A 17,247-nucleotide genomic window follows, 5' to 3' on the forward strand; every position below is an offset into this window, starting at 1 on the left:
TCCCTCTTTGCCGGTAGCATACTACTGGGGCTGGCTCAGTGTGTCCATGGCGCTGAACGCCTGTGCCTGTGCTTGCCCTGGCAGTTGTGGCGGGCTTGGTGGCCCTCGGGCATTATGTGCCTGCAGCAGCTGTTTCCGGAGAATCATATTGTGTAGCATACAACATACTATGAATATGTGGGCACTTGTGCCTGGAGAGTACTGCAAGGCTCCACCGGATGTATCCAAGCACCGGAACCGTGATTTCAACATCCCGAACACACGCTCTATGATTATTCTGGTTTGTGCGTGTGCCTCATTGTGGCATTCTTGCATGTGTGTGTGTGCATTTCTGATGGGTGTCATCAACCACGGCTCCAGTGCGTAGCCAGCATCCCCCACAAGGTGACCTTGTGTGATGTCCCCCCTGGCGAATACCTGATACAGCTGTGAGGCATGCCAGATATGGGAGTAGTGGTAGCTTCCAGGGCTGCCAGCACACACATCCATAATAATGCCCTGCGCATTGCACATGACCTGGCAATTGATGGAGGGGTATCCCTTGGTTTATGTAGCGTCTACCCTGCTCCCTGGGTGGTGACTTAATTTCTATGCTGCACAGTCTATCGCACCCAGGACCTCCGGTATTGTGCCACACGGTGGAAGCGGCGCATATTGCTAGCCAACTCCTCCTGAGATGTGGGGTACTTATGTGCTCATGGGCATGTGAACATGGCATCCAGGAACTGGTGTAGTACCCTGGATGCTGATGCCTGTGAGTTGCCCATTATGTCCCCGGTTGGCCTTTGAAAGGTACCTGTAGCCAGTATTCGCAAGCTCACACATACCTTTGTGTCCACTGGGATGGTCTCCCTCTGTTGTCTCTTGTTCTCAGGCGGCCGCACAGCTCCACTATTTGCTGTAACGTGTCCCTGTCCACCCTGTAGCTTCTACTATCTCCAGGTCTTGCAGCCCTGGTAGGTCACCCTTGGTCTGAACACTCTCCTTCTCCTGTGAGGCTCACGGTCGTTGTCGGCACCACCCTCCGAACTCCGCCTGTCTCTGCCACATACCTATGCATCACGCGCCGCGGCACCCAGCATATACATATTAAAAGTTCCCCGCCTGTTTACACCCTCACGGTGCGGCGTTTGGGAAATCGCTGTGTGTTGTGTGCATTCACATTTAATACTGTTGTGCTGTATACCCGGTGATGTCATTGGGTGTGTTCAGCGGGCCGTATCCATGGATTATTTCCGTGGTTTTACGCTTGCAGCTGCAACGGTACTGCCTGTAGTGTTACATTACAGTTGCCTGCATTGCCTTCGCCTGGCATCTTACATTACTGCATCCTGCAGGCACATGGCATATGATGCATTTTATCTGCAGCCGCAGTTATGCTACCTCTGTACTTGGCTGTGCTATTTCGGTTCTTTTGCTCTTTGCATTTCTACTACATCCCCTACTATCTTTCCACTCATTTCCCCCCCCTTTCCCGTATGCAGGAGTCTGCATGCAGAGTTATCAGCTGCCGGCGTTTGCCCTTCCTGCATTGATTGGTGTTAATTGCTCATTACGGATCCATTTACACTGCTTCCGCATTTCCTCGTATTCTCCGCATTACCTTCCTATATCCGTGGTTGTTGCCGGTGAGGCCGTCACATGACTGGTTTAGGGGAACGTAGTCATCCTCGTGCACATGCATTTGCACGCATTCTGTACTCTCAGCACATCTATTTCCTAACACGCCAGTCCTGATGCTGTGATGTGCATTGTACAGCCCAGATTTGCTGACCTCCAATATCCTTCCTCCTACAGTGGCACACCCTCTGTGGTTGACATGTATCTCGGTAGGCCACTCCTCATTGTAGTACCGCCACGCCGCTTGCTCCATCCTTACGCCGCCATTTTGCGATTCACTATTATCTGCCTAATTTGCATGGAATTGACTACTAATACATGGTTACGGCGCAGGACACCGCCACCACTCCTTGACAACCATTGCGCTTAGGGTTGCAGCTTACATACATACTATGGTGTGTGGTGGCTGTGCAGCTGATTTGTGTTCTACTGCTCTTTAGGACATTGTCATATTATTTCATTGCTTTACAACTTCTGTGCACATATCCCGGGTCTGCTGTTCTTTCTACATACGTGCCATTTATGTCATTTTTACATTTTGTGCATATTTTCTTTGGACATTCTCGGTGCCTTTCCACATAGGCATATAGCAGCTATATGATACCTGACTTTGACAGCCACCCGTTACTCCTCCGGTATGATTGGGTAAATGTAAACCGCTTTTTGGTTTACATTGCCGTTCTTACGCCACGCCCCGCGACTGCGGGATCGCTATTTGCCCTCATTTGCATGGTGCAATACCGCACACAGTGTGTTTTGCATACCTACTGGGCCGGGACGGTCCGCGACGCCGGTAGTGCACGTGGAATTCATTCATACCTGAATCGCTAAGCAGCCATATTTGGCGTTATAATGCCGACGCTATGCTGGCGCCTGGCGCAAGGTTCATGAATCCCGGGGAATATGTTTTTTACCATGGAAGAGAGACTCACAATTATTAAGATGATAGTATTCCCTAAGATATTATACTTAATACAATCAATAATACTCCCACCTACAAAAATAATTATTAAGAAATTGAATTCATTAATGTTAAATTTCTTATGGGCACCTAATAGACCTAGGATTGCATTAAAGAAACATACTAATAGCTGGTCTCAAGGGGGCATTTCATTTCCAGACTTTAATTTATATACTATCTCTTCTATTATAAAAGTTATTACTTTGTTAATAGATCAGTCATATGTTGCAAGATGGAAAGATTACTGGGAACTAATTAGCATTCACTTCATGAAAATCTCTTTAATACATAAAAATATTATTGTAAATAACCCCATGTTATGGTTACTAAAAAGGATTTTGTACTTCATCCATTACACCAAAATATATAGTTAGTTACCCATTAAACATTATTATCAGTTATCGTAATTTTATATTCATGCATCCTAAGTATAAGGAATGGAATTTTATTCTATTCCCTATAATGTATACACAAGGTATGCTTTTGTCAACCACCTCTGAAAGAACTCTTTTAGTCACAGAGAATGATCTAAAGTATTGGTATCAGTTGCTGTCTGATAATAAAGTAAAAAATGTAGACTTCTTAAAGCAAGAATTTAATTTGAGAGAAACATGTTGGTTAGAAATTCAGACTTTTAGACAACATCTTATTAATAAAATTGATTTAATGTCTTTAACAGTTAAAGAATCTGTTAAAATACTGATTGATTACTTGATATTAAATTTACAACATAGAGTTTCTGATAAAGGTAAGCTCTCATACATACATAAAATTATCAGAGAAGAAACTCATTACAGTACAGATACCTATTGGAATTATTTAATTTCCATTAATGGTGAATCACCAAAACAACAAGATAAACAATATATATTGGAATCTGCTTATAAAACTACTTCTTCCATTAATTGGAGACTTTTTACTTGGAAATTTTTACATAGATCTTTCTATACACCTTTAATGATGAAAAAAATAAATAATAAAAACAACTTATGTAAAAGATGTAATGTAGAAATAAATGCTGATTGGGCACATATGTTTTATGACTGTATAAAATTGAAGGAATATTGGAAGTTAATCAATGATTTTTTGCAGGCCCTTTTCACAGATAATTTCATTGTTTCTAAATCACTTATATTATTTAACGCACCTGTTCCTAAAAGTGTTAAAAAAGTTAAACTTCCCTTATTATGGTCTATTCTAGCAGTGGCTAGAAAAATAATAACCAGAAATTGGATTTCAGATACCCCTCCTTCATTTAATGAATTTAAAAATGTTATGACTGAAGTGTGTCATATGGAACTTGATGACAATAAATCAAGAACTACTAGAAAAACATCTTATTATATTATATGGGATACTTTACAAAACCTGTTAAAAAATCTTAGTTTCAATAGCATGATATTATAGATTAATCACTTGATTTGATTTGTAGTGGATGTCTTTGTAAATACTTTGGTTATTTTATTGAATGTTATAACTATTTCTATTTTAATTGCTTGTATAAAATTGTTATGATATTTATTTTGTATGTTAAAAACAATAAACTTGTTTTAAAAAAAAAAGAAGTCTCCTTTATACTTGATAAGTGTGTATTTTGACATACATTCATCATAATATGACCTAGAAACGTAAAAAGATTTTACATTTACAACCTTTAAAAATCTTTGCAAATCAATATGGAAGTTGCTTGCAAGGATCTGAGGAAAAATGAGAGATTCCATACTTTGGATCAGTTCTTCCCAATTTATTTTTCTGTACAAAGAAGGGTATCAGCAGTGTACCACACTGGTTTAATCAATTGATATTGTTCAACAGACATATCAAGAAAAAGATGTGATCAACAAAATAATGAAATAATCCCATGTTCTTATGTTGCAATAGAACAATGTGTTAGAATGAAGCTCAAATTTTAATTTGCTTTAAAGGGATATTTTTAAGCAACATGTAGCTTTCTCTCATGTCTGGCTCAAGTAATGTCTATCTTTTCCTTCCTCAAAATACTCCTAGGACAACAGGAAATTAAAATTCTGTACAGCTCTCCACATACGTTCTCTCTTTTCTATATATGAAATATGAAATAAGAAGAGCAAAGCAAATAACTCTGCTGTGTAATGCTTGATATGAGGCACTCATTCAATACATAGTTTGCACCTTTTATTCCTGGTTATCTTCACTGGAAAGCCTGACATGATACGTAGCATGACAAAGACTTTTTTCTGATGCTGATTCTGTTAACATGGACAATCTATCTACTCGTTTCTTCTTTGTCTCCCTTGATTCGATAATCTTTATCCCACATATTCATTGGTTTCACAATTATACCATGCTGAGACCTCTAATACCTTCATTATGCAGTACAGGAAAAATAGAGTTCAAGTACTGACCACATTAAGAGAAAACTTTTTAGTTAAATCTAGATAGAAAAGATGAAATCTAGCAACAGATTATGATTCACTAGTCCACTGAGAGGAATAATCCTTTTTTTCTAACATGAAAAAACATCTGGTGATGAGCTTGGTCATCTAGTCAGCTGCAGGGAAAGTTATCAAAGCAAAACATCTGACAATAGAACCCACAGACAAACCGCATGAAAAATAGCCAAGGCTAATACACCTTGGTTGTGTCATCACACTTCTCTCTCTCTCTCTCTCTCTCTCTCTCTCTCTCTCTCTCTCTCTCTCTCTCTCTCTCTCTCTCTCTCTCTCTCTCTCTCTCCCCCGACCATTTTAAAATTGATGAACCTCCTGACTATTTTTGTAAAACACCATCCCTGTACCTCTGGCTGTCACTTGCTATTTTTTTTACAGAAAATGATTTGTGATTTAGGAAGGAATTTATTTTCTGAATCAGGATGCAATCACTGCCAAAAGACTATAGGTGTGAACTGGTCGATTGACTCCATATTGAGGCAGCTAATATTGTTGATGTGCAGCAAGTTTTGAAATGATGGAATGATAAGTGGTCTTTGCCTCCTGATGAGAATGATTGTACTAGATCATTGAGTCATATTTCCGATGTCAATTGTCCTGAGTGCAAAGTGCAATATATGATTTTGATAATAAAAATGCAGAGAATGCCACAGGTTTGTAGACCCGAATTATGTCTAAGATGCTGGAGGGTACAGATTTAGCATTTGCAGATAACTTTACAAACCTATAGCTGTCCTTGCTCAATTTTCTGTAAGATATCAAGTATGGAAAGAAACAAGGGTTCTTCAAAATCTGTCGTGAGTAAAGATGTTTTTGGTAGATTGGTCCTGACTGAGACTGTGAAGACTGCATAAAAGCTGTTCTGTGAGAACCTGCTTCTGGGTAAGTTGGTTATTCAAAAAGAAAGACATAGAGCATGAAAAAGGTGTACTACTTATAAGGATACAGTTCAACATGAAATGTTAATTTGTGCTGCCCAGTGGAATTCCGCTTTAACACCAGCACTGATAGCAGAGTTTGTTCTGGACCTTGATTTATGTTTCACTTTTAGAGGAGTCCCAGTGATGCATTTAAAATATCTGATTATAACGAGTGAAGTGCATTTGAAATTTCTAGTTCATCTACCAAAAGTATTGGCTGATTGGTACTACGACCATGGTAGGACTCGAACCTACAATCTTCTGATCCGAAGTCAGACGCCTTATCCATTAGGCCACATGGCCAACTGGCTACATTGCCTTCTCTCAGATTTGATAAGATATTTTAACAGTAGCAAATTGGCTCATTCAGAAGTCTCCTTTATACTTGATAAGTGTGTATTTTGACATACATTCATCATAATATGACCTAGAAACGTAAAAAGATTTTACATTTACAACCTTTAAAAATCTTTGCAAATCAATATGGAAGTTGCTTGCAAGGATCTGAGGAAAAATGAGAGATTCCATACTTTGGATCAGTTCTTCCCAATTTATTTTTCTGTACAAAGAAGGGTATCAGCAGTGTACCACACTGGTTTAATCAATTGATATTGTTCAACAGACATATCAAGAAAAAGATGTGATCAACAAAATAATGAAATAATCCCATGTTCTTATGTTGCAATAGAACAATGTGTTAGAATGAAGCTCAAATTTTAATTTGCTTTAAAGGGATATTTTTAAGCAACATGTAGCTTTCTCTCATGTCTGGCTCAAGTAATGTCTATCTTTTCCTTCCTCAAAATACTCCTAGGACAACAGGAAATTAAAATTCTGTACAGCTCTCCACATACGTTCTCTCTTTTCTATATATGAAATATGAAATAAGAAGAGCAAAGCAAATAACTCTGCTGTGTAATGCTTGATATGAGGCACTCATTCAATACATAGTTTGCACCTTTTATTCCTGGTTATCTTCACTGGAAAGCCTGACATGATACGTAGCATGACAAAGACTTTTTTTCTGATGCTGATTCTGTTAACATGGACAATCTATCTACTCGTTTCTTCTTTGTCTCCCTTGATTCGATAATCTTTATCCCACATATTCATTGGTTTCACAATTATACCATGCTGAGACCTCTAATACCTTCATTATGCAGTACAGGAAAAATAGAGTTCAAGTACTGACCACATTAAGAGAAAACTTTTTAGTTAAATCTAGATAGAAAAGATGAAATCTAGCAACAGATTATGATTCACTAGTCCACTGAGAGGAATAATCCTTTTTTTCTAACATGAAAAAACATCTGGTGATGAGCTTGGTCATCTAGTCAGCTGCAGGGAAAGTTATCAAAGCAAAACATCTGACAATAGAACCCACAGACAAACCGCATGAAAAATAGCCAAGGCTAATACACCTTGGTTGTGTCATCACACTTCTCTCTCTCTCTCTCTCTCTCTCTCTCTCTCTCTCTCTCTCTCTCTCTCTCTCCCTCTCTCCCCCGACCATTTTAAAATTGATGAACCTCCTGACTATTTTTGTAAAACACCATCCCTGTACCTCTGGCTGTCACTTGCTATTTTTTTTACAGAAAATGATTTGTGATTTAGGAAGGAATTTATTTTCTGAATCAGGATGCAATCACTGCCAAAAGACTATAGGTGTGAACTGGTCGATTGACTCCATATTGAGGCAGCTAATATTGTTGATGTGCAGCAAGTTTTGAAATGATGGAATGATAAGTGGTCTTTGCCTCCTGATGAGAATGATTGTACTAGATCATTGAGTCATATTTCCGATGTCAATTGTCCTGAGTGCAAAGTGCAATATATGATTTTGATAATAAAAATGCAGAGAATGCCACAGGTTTGTAGACCCGAATTATGTCTAAGATGCTGGAGGGTACAGATTTAGCATTTGCAGATAACTTTACAAACCTATAGCTGTCCTTGCTCAATTTTCTGTAAGATATCAAGTATGGAAAGAAACAAGGGTTCTTCAAAATCTGTCGTGAGTAAAGATGTTTTTGGTAGATTGGTCCTGACTGAGACTGTGAAGACTGCATAAAAAGCTGTTCTGTGAGAACCTGCTTCTGGGTAAGTTGGTTATTCAAAAAGAAAGACATAGAGCATGAAAAAGGTGTACTACTTATAAGGATACAGTTCAACATGAAATGTTAATTTGTGCTGCCCAGTGGAATTCCGCTTTAACACCAGCACTGATAGCAGAGTTTGTTCTGGACCTTGATTTATGTTTCACTTTTAGAGGAGTCCCAGTGATGCATTTAAAATATCTGATTATAACGAGTGAAGTGCATTTGAAATTTCTAGTTCATCTACCAAAAGTATTGGCTGATTGGTACTACGACCATGGTAGGACTCGAACCTACAATCTTCTGATCCGAAGTCAGACGCCTTATCCATTAGGCCACATGGCCAACTGGCTACATTGCCTTCTCTCAGATTTGATAAGATATTTTAACAGTAGCAAATTGGCTCATTCAGAAGTCTCCTTTATACTTGATAAGTGTGTATTTTGACATACATTCATCATAATATGACCTAGAAACGTAAAAAATTTTACATTTACAACCTTTAAAAATCTTTGCAAATCAATATGGAAGTTGCTTGCAAGGATCTGAGGAAAAATGAGAGATTCCATACTTTGGATCAGTTCTTCCCAATTTATTTTTCTGTACAAAGAAGGGTATCAGCAGTGTACCACACTGGTTTAATCAATTGATATTGTTCAACAGACATATCAAGAAAAAGATGTGATCAACAAAATAATGAAATAATCCCATGTTCTTATGTTGCAATAGAACAATGTGTTAGAATGAAGCTCAAATTTTAATTTGCTTTAAAGGGATATTTTTAAGCAACATGTAGCTTTCTCTCATGTCTGGCTCAAGTAATGTCTATCTTTTCCTTCCTCAAAATACTCCTAGGACAACAGGAAATTAAAATTCTGTACAGCTCTCCACATACGTTCTCTCTTTTCTATATATGAAATATGAAATAAGAAGAGCAAAGCAAATAACTCTGCTGTGTAATGCTTGATATGAGGCACTCATTCAATACATAGTTTGCACCTTTTATTCCTGGTTATCTTCACTGGAAAGCCTGACATGATACGTAGCATGACAAAGACTTTTTTTCTGATGCTGATTCTGTTAACATGGACAATCTATCTACTCGTTTCTTCTTTGTCTCCCTTGATTCGATAATCTTTATCCCACATATTCATTGGTTTCACAATTATACCATGCTGAGACCTCTAATACCTTCATTATGCAGTACAGGAAAAATAGAGTTCAAGTACTGACCACATTAAGAGAAAACTTTTAGTTAAATCTAGATAGAAAAGATGAAATCTAGCAACAGATTATGATTCACTAGTCCACTGAGAGGAATAATCCTTTTTTTCTAACATGAAAAAACATCTGGTGATGAGCTTGGTCATCTAGTCAGCTGCAGGGAAAGTTATCAAAGCAAAACATCTGACAATAGAACCCACAGACAAACCGCATGAAAAATAGCCAAGGCTAATACACCTTGGTTGTGTCATCACACTTCTCTCTCTCTCTCTCTCTCTCTCTCTCTCTCTCTCTCTCTCTCTCTCTCTCTCTCTCTCCCCCGACCATTTTAAAATTGATGAACCTCCTGACTATTTTTGTAAAACACCATCCCTGTACCTCTGGCTGTCACTTGCTATTTTTTTTACAGAAAATGATTTGTGATTTAGGAAGGAATTTATTTTCTGAATCAGGATGCAATCACTGCCAAAAGACTATAGGTGTGAACTGGTCGATTGACTCCATATTGAGGCAGCTAATATTGTTGATGTGCAGCAAGTTTTGAAATGATGGAATGATAAGTGGTCTTTGCCTCCTGATGAGAATGATTGTACTAGATCATTGAGTCATATTTCCGATGTCAATTGTCCTGAGTGCAAAGTGCAATATATGATTTTGATAATAAAAATGCAGAGAATGCCACAGGTTTGTAGACCCGAATTATGTCTAAGATGCTGGAGGGTACAGATTTAGCATTTGCAGATAACTTTACAAACCTATAGCTGTCCTTGCTCAATTTTCTGTAAGATATCAAGTATGGAAAGAAACAAGGGTTCTTCAAAATCTGTCGTGAGTAAAGATGTTTTTGGTAGATTGGTCCTGACTGAGACTGTGAAGACTGCATAAAAGCTGTTCTGTGAGAACCTGCTTCTGGGTAAGTTGGTTATTCAAAAAGAAAGACATAGAGCATGAAAAAGGTGTACTACTTATAAGGATACAGTTCAACATGAAATGTTAATTTGTGCTGCCCAGTGGAATTCCGCTTTAACACCAGCACTGATAGCAGAGTTTGTTCTGGACCTTGATTTATGTTTCACTTTTAGAGGAGTCCCAGTGATGCATTTAAAATATCTGATTATAACGAGTGAAGTGCATTTGAAATTTCTAGTTCATCTACCAAAAGTATTGGCTGATTGGTACTACGACCATGGTAGGACTCGAACCTACAATCTTCTGATCCGAAGTCAGACGCCTTATCCATTAGGCCACATGGCCAACTGGCTACATTGCCTTCTCTCAGATTTGATAAGATATTTTAACAGTAGCAAATTGGCTCATTCAGAAGTCTCCTTTATACTTGATAAGTGTGTATTTTGACATACATTCATCATAATATGACCTAGAAACGTAAAAAGATTTTACATTTACAACCTTTAAAAATCTTTGCAAATCAATATGGAAGTTGCTTGCAAGGATCTGAGGAAAAATGAGAGATTCCATACTTTGGATCAGTTCTTCCCAATTTATTTATTCTGTACAAAGAAGGGTATCAGCAGTGTACCACACTGGTTTAATCAATTGATATTGTTCAACAGACATATCAAGAAAAAGATGTGATCAACAAAATAATGAAATAATCCCATGTTCTTATGTTGCAATAGAACAATGTGTTAGAATGAAGCTCAAATTTTAATTTGCTTTAAAGGGATATTTTTAAGCAACATGTAGCTTTCTCTCATGTCTGGCTCAAGTAATGTCTATCTTTTCCTTCCTCAAAATACTCCTAGGACAACAGGAAATTAAAATTCTGTACAGCTCTCCACATACGTTCTCTCTTTTCTATATATGAAATATGAAATAAGAAGAGCAAAGCAAATAACTCTGCTGTGTAATGCTTGATATGAGGCACTCATTCAATACATAGTTTGCACCTTTTATTCCTGGTTATCTTCACTGGAAAGCCTGACATGATACGTAGCATGACAAAGACTTTTTCTGATGCTGATTCTGTTAACATGGACAATCTATCTACTCGTTTCTTCTTTGTCTCCCTTGATTCGATAATCTTTATCCCACATATTCATTGGTTTCACAATTATACCATGCTGAGACCTCTAATACCTTCATTATGCAGTACAGGAAAAATAGAGTTCAAGTACTGACCACATTAAGAGAAAACTTTTTAGTTAAATCTAGATAGAAAAGATGAAATCTAGCAACAGATTATGATTCACTAGTCCACTGAGAGGAATAATCCTTTTTTTCTAACATGAAAAAACATCTGGTGATGAGCTTGGTCATCTAGTCAGCTGCAGGGAAAGTTATCAAAGCAAAACATCTGACAATAGAACCCACAGACAAACCGCATGAAAAATAGCCAAGGCTAATACACCTTGGTTGTGTCATCACACTTCTCTCTCTCTCTCTCTCTCTCTCTCTCTCTCTCTCTCTCTCTCTCTCTCTCTCTCTCTCTCTCTCTCTCTCTCTCTCTCCCTCTCTCCCCGACCATTTTAAAATTGATGAACCTCCTGACTATTTTTGTAAAACACCATCCCTGTACCTCTGGCTGTCACTTGCTATTTTTTTTACAGAAAATGATTTGTGATTTAGGAAGGAATTTATTTTCTGAATCAGGATGCAATCACTGCCAAAAGACTATAGGTGTGAACTGGTCGATTGACTCCATATTGAGGCAGCTAATATTGTTGATGTGCAGCAAGTTTTGAAATGATGGAATGATAAGTGGTCTTTGCCTCCTGATGAGAATGATTGTACTAGATCATTGAGTCATATTTCCGATGTCAATTGTCCTGAGTGCAAAGTGCAATATATGATTTTGATAATAAAAATGCAGAGAATGCCACAGGTTTGTAGACCCGAATTATGTCTAAGATGCTGGAGGGTACAGATTTAGCATTTGCAGATAACTTTACAAACCTATAGCTGTCCTTGCTCAATTTTCTGTAAGATATCAAGTATGGAAAGAAACAAGGGTTCTTCAAAATCTGTCGTGAGTAAAGATGTTTTTGGTAGATTGGTCCTGACTGAGACTGTGAAGACTGCATGAAAAGCTGTTCTGTGAGAACCTGCTTCTGGGTAAGTTGGTTATTCAAAAAGAAAGACATAGAGCATGAAAAAGGTGTACTACTTATAAGGATACAGTTCAACATGAAATGTTAATTTGTGCTGCCCAGTGGAATTCCGCTTTAACACCAGCACTGATAGCAGAGTTTGTTCTGGACCTTGATTTATGTTTCACTTTTAGAGGAGTCCCAGTGATGCATTTAAAATATCTGATTATAACGAGTGAAGTGCATTTGAAATTTCTAGTTCATCTACCAAAAGTATTGGCTGATTGGTACTACGACCATGGTAGGACTCGAACCTACAATCTTCTGATCCGAAGTCAGACGCCTTATCCATTAGGCCACATGGCCAACTGGCTACATTGCCTTCTCTCAGATTTGATAAGATATTTTAACAGTAGCAAATTGGCTCATTCAGAAGTCTCCTTTATACTTGATAAGTGTGTATTTTGACATACATTCATCATAATATGACCTAGAAACGTAAAAAGATTTTACATTTACAACCTTTAAAAATCTTTGCAAATCAATATGGAAGTTGCTTGCAAGGATCTGAGGAAAAATGAGAGATTCCATACTTTGGATCAGTTCTTCCCAATTTATTTTTCTGTACAAAGAAGGGTATCAGCAGTGTACCACACTGGTTTAATCAATTGATATTGTTCAACAGACATATCAAGAAAAAGATGTGATCAACAAAATAATGAAATAATCCCATGTTCTTATGTTGCAATAGAACAATGTGTTAGAATGAAGCTCAAATTTTAATTTGCTTTAAAGGGATATTTTTAAGCAACATGTAGCTTTCTCTCATGTCTGGCTCAAGTAATGTCTATCTTTTCCTTCCTCAAAATACTCCTAGGACAACAGGAAATTAAAATTCTGTACAGCTCTCCACATACGTTCTCTCTTTTCTATATATGAAATATGAAATAAGAAGAGCAAAGCAAATAACTCTGCTGTGTAATGCTTGATATGAGGCACTCATTCAATACATAGTTTGCACCTTTTATTCCTGGTTATCTTCACTGGAAAGCCTGACATGATACGTAGCATGACAAAGACTTTTTTCTGATGCTGATTCTGTTAACATGGACAATCTATCTACTCGTTTCTTCTTTGTCTCCCTTGATTCGATAATCTTTATCCCACATATTCATTGGTTTCACAATTATACCATGCTGAGACCTCTAATACCTTCATTATGCAGTACAGGAAAAATAGAGTTCAAGTACTGACCACATTAAGAGAAAACTTTTTAGTTAAATCTAGATAGAAAAGATGAAATCTAGCAACAGATTATGATTCACTAGTCCACTGAGAGGAATAATCCTTTTTTTCTAACATGAAAAAACATCTGGTGATGAGCTTGGTCATCTAGTCAGCTGCAGGGAAAGTTATCAAAGCAAAACATCTGACAATAGAACCCACAGACAAACCGCATGAAAAATAGCCATCTCTCTCTCTCTCTCTCTCTCTCTCTCTCTCTCTCTCTCTCTCTCTCTCTCTCTCTCTCTCTCTCTCTCTCTCTCTCTCTCTCTCTCTCTCTCTCTCTCCCTCTCTCCCCCGACCATTTTAAAATTGATGAACCTCCTGACTATTTTTGTAAAACACCATCCCTGTACCTCTGGCTGTCACTTGCTATTTTTTTTACAGAAAATGATTTGTGATTTAGGAAGGAATTTATTTTCTGAATCAGGATGCAATCACTGCCAAAAGACTATAGGTGTGAACTGGTCGATTGACTCCATATTGAGGCAGCTAATATTGTTGATGTGCAGCAAGTTTTGAAATGATGGAATGATAAGTGGTCTTTGCCTCCTGATGAGAATGATTGTACTAGATCATTGAGTCATATTTCCGATGTCAATTGTCCTGAGTGCAAAGTGCAATATATGATTTTGATAATAAAAATGCAGAGAATGCCACAGGTTTGTAGACCCGAATTATGTCTAAGATGCTGGAGGGTACAGATTTAGCATTTGCAGATAACTTTACAAACCTATAGCTGTCCTTGCTCAATTTTCTGTAAGATATCAAGTATGGAAAGAAACAAGGGTTCTTCAAAATCTGTCGTGAGTAAAGATGTTTTTGGTAGATTGGTCCTGACTGAGACTGTGAAGACTGCATAAAAAGCTGTTCTGTGAGAACCTGCTTCTGGGTAAGTTGGTTATTCAAAAAGAAAGACATAGAGCATGAAAAAGGTGTACTACTTATAAGGATACAGTTCAACATGAAATGTTAATTTGTGCTGCCCAGTGGAATTCCGCTTTAACACCAGCACTGATAGCAGAGTTTGTTCTGGACCTTGATTTATGTTTCACTTTTAGAGGAGTCCCAGTGATGCATTTAAAATATCTGATTATAACGAGTGAAGTGCATTTGAAATTTCTAGTTCATCTACCAAAAGTATTGGCTGATTGGTACTACGACCATGGTAGGACTCGAACCTACAATCTTCTGATCCGAAGTCAGACGCCTTATCCATTAGGCCACATGGCCAACTGGCTACATTGCCTTCTCTCAGATTTGATAAGATATTTTAACAGTAGCAAATTGGCTCATTCAGAAGTCTCCTTTATACTTGATAAGTGTGTATTTTGACATACATTCATCATAATATGACCTAGAAACGTAAAAAGATTTTACATTTACAACCTTTAAAAATCTTTGCAAATCAATATGGAAGTTGCTTGCAAGGATCTGAGGAAAAATGAGAGATTCCATACTTTGGATCAGTTCTTCCCAATTTATTTTTCTGTACAAAGAAGGGTATCAGCAGTGTACCACACTGGTTTAATCAATTGATATTGTTCAACAGACATATCAAGAAAAAGATGTGATCAACAAAATAATGAAATAATCCCATGTTCTTATGTTGCAATAGAACAATGTGTTAGAATGAAGCTCAAATTTTAATTTGCTTTAAAGGGATATTTTTAAGCAACATGTAGCTTTCTCTCATGTCTGGCTCAAGTAATGTCTATCTTTTCCTTCCTCAAAATACTCCTAGGACAACAGGAAATTAAAATTCTGTACAGCTCTCCACATACGTTCTCTCTTTTCTATATATGAAATATGAAATAAGAAGAGCAAAGCAAATAACTCTGCTGTGTAATGCTTGATATGAGGCACTCATTCAATACATAGTTTGCACCTTTTATTCCTGGTTATCTTCACTGGAAAGCCTGACATGATACGTAGCATGACAAAGACTTTTTTTCTGATGCTGATTCTGTTAACATGGACAATCTATCTACTCGTTTCTTCTTTGTCTCCCTTGATTCGATAATCTTTATCCCACATATTCATTGGTTTCACAATTATACCATGCTGAGACCTCTAATACCTTCATTATGCAGTACAGGAAAAATAGAGTTCAAGTACTGACCACATTAAGAGAAAACTTTTAGTTAAATCTAGATAGAAAAGATGAAATCTAGCAACAGATTATGATTCACTAGTCCACTGAGAGGAATAATCCTTTTTTTCTAACATGAAAAAACATCTGGTGATGAGCTTGGTCATCTAGTCAGCTGCAGGGAAAGTTATCAAAGCAAAACATCTGACAATAGAACCCACAGACAAACCGCATGAAAAATAGCCAAGGCTAATACACCTTGGTTGTGTCATCACACTTCTCTCTCTCTCTCTCTCTCTCTCTCTCTCTCTCTCTCTCTCTCTCTCTCTCTCTCTCTCTCTCTCTCTCTCTCCCTCTCTCCCCCGACCATTTTAAAATTGATGAACCTCCTGACTATTTTTGTAAAACACCATCCCTGTACCTCTGGCTGTCACTTGCTATTTTTTTTACAGAAAATGATTTGTGATTTAGGAAGGAATTTATTTTCTGAATCAGGATGCAATCACTGCCAAAAGACTATAGGTGTGAACTGGTCGATTGACTCCATATTGAGGCAGCTAATATTGTTGATGTGCAGCAAGTTTTGAAATGATGGAATGATAAGTGGTCTTTGCCTCCTGATGAGAATGATTGTACTAGATCATTGAGTCATATTTCCGATGTCAATTGTCCTGAGTGCAAAGTGCAATATATGATTTTGATAATAAAAATGCAGAGAATGCCACAGGTTTGTAGACCCGAATTATGTCTAAGATGCTGGAGGGTACAGATTTAGCATTTGCAGATAACTTTACAAACCTATAGCTGTCCTTGCTCAATTTTCTGTAAGATATCAAGTATGGAAAGAAACAAGGGTTCTTCAAAATCTGTCGTGAGTAAAGATGTTTTTGGTAGATTGGTCCTGACTGAGACTGTGAAGACTGCATAAAAGCTGTTCTGTGAGAACCTGCTTCTGGGTAAGTTGGTTATTCAAAAAGAAAGACATAGAGCATGAAAAAGGTGTACTACTTATAAGGATACAGTTCAACATGAAATGTTAATTTGTGCTGCCCAGTGGAATTCCGCTTTAACACCAGCACTGATAGCAGAGTTTGTTCTGGACCTTGATTTATGTTTCACTTTTAGAGGAGTCCCAGTGATGCATTTAAAATATCTGATTATAACGAGTGAAGTGCATTTGAAATTTCTAGTTCATCTACCAAAAGTATTGGCTGATTGGTACTACGACCATGGTAGGACTCGAACCTACAATCTTCTGATCCGAAGTCAGACGCCTTATCCATTAGGCCACATGGCCAACTGGCTACATTGCCTTCTCTCAGATTTGATAAGATATTTTAACAGTAGCAAATTGGCTCATTCAGAAGTCTCCTTTATACTTGATAAGTGTGTATTTTGACATACATTCATCATAATATGACCTAGAAACGTAAAAAGATTTTACATTTACAACCTTTAAAAATCTTTGCAAATCAATATGGAAGTTGCTTGCAAGGATCTGAGGAAAAATGAGAGATTCCATACTTTGGATCAGTTCTTCCCAATTTATTTTTCTGTACAAAGAAGGGTAT

The 17,247-nt window shown here is 37.5% G+C and overlaps 6 non-coding genes across 6 annotated transcripts; all 6 read right to left on the reverse strand.

The window, feature by feature from the left end:
- Positions 1-6,160: 6,160 nt before the first annotated feature.
- TRNAR-UCG lies at positions 6,161-6,233 on the reverse strand. Its single transcript has one exon. It is a non-coding gene; the product is annotated as a tRNA-Arg (tRNA).
- A 2,065-nt stretch (positions 6,234-8,298) lies between these two features.
- On the reverse strand, positions 8,299-8,371 carry TRNAR-UCG. Its single transcript has one exon. It is a non-coding gene; the product is annotated as a tRNA-Arg (tRNA).
- A 2,060-nt stretch (positions 8,372-10,431) lies between these two features.
- On the reverse strand, positions 10,432-10,504 carry TRNAR-UCG. Its single transcript has one exon. It is a non-coding gene; the product is annotated as a tRNA-Arg (tRNA).
- Positions 10,505-12,593: 2,089 nt separating this feature from the next.
- On the reverse strand, positions 12,594-12,666 carry TRNAR-UCG. Its single transcript has one exon. It is a non-coding gene; the product is annotated as a tRNA-Arg (tRNA).
- Positions 12,667-14,744: 2,078 nt separating this feature from the next.
- Positions 14,745-14,817, reverse strand: TRNAR-UCG. The gene has a single exon. It is a non-coding gene; the product is annotated as a tRNA-Arg (tRNA).
- A 2,083-nt stretch (positions 14,818-16,900) lies between these two features.
- TRNAR-UCG lies at positions 16,901-16,973 on the reverse strand. Its single transcript has one exon. It is a non-coding gene; the product is annotated as a tRNA-Arg (tRNA).
- Between the last annotated feature and the right edge of the window lie 274 nt (positions 16,974-17,247).

The sequence above is a fragment of the Protopterus annectens genome, chromosome 3.part0 (assembly GCF_019279795.1).
Source record: "Protopterus annectens isolate FY-2018-M chromosome 3.part0, PAN1.0, whole genome shotgun sequence".
NCBI lineage: Eukaryota > Metazoa > Chordata > Ceratodontiformes > Protopteridae > Protopterus > Protopterus annectens.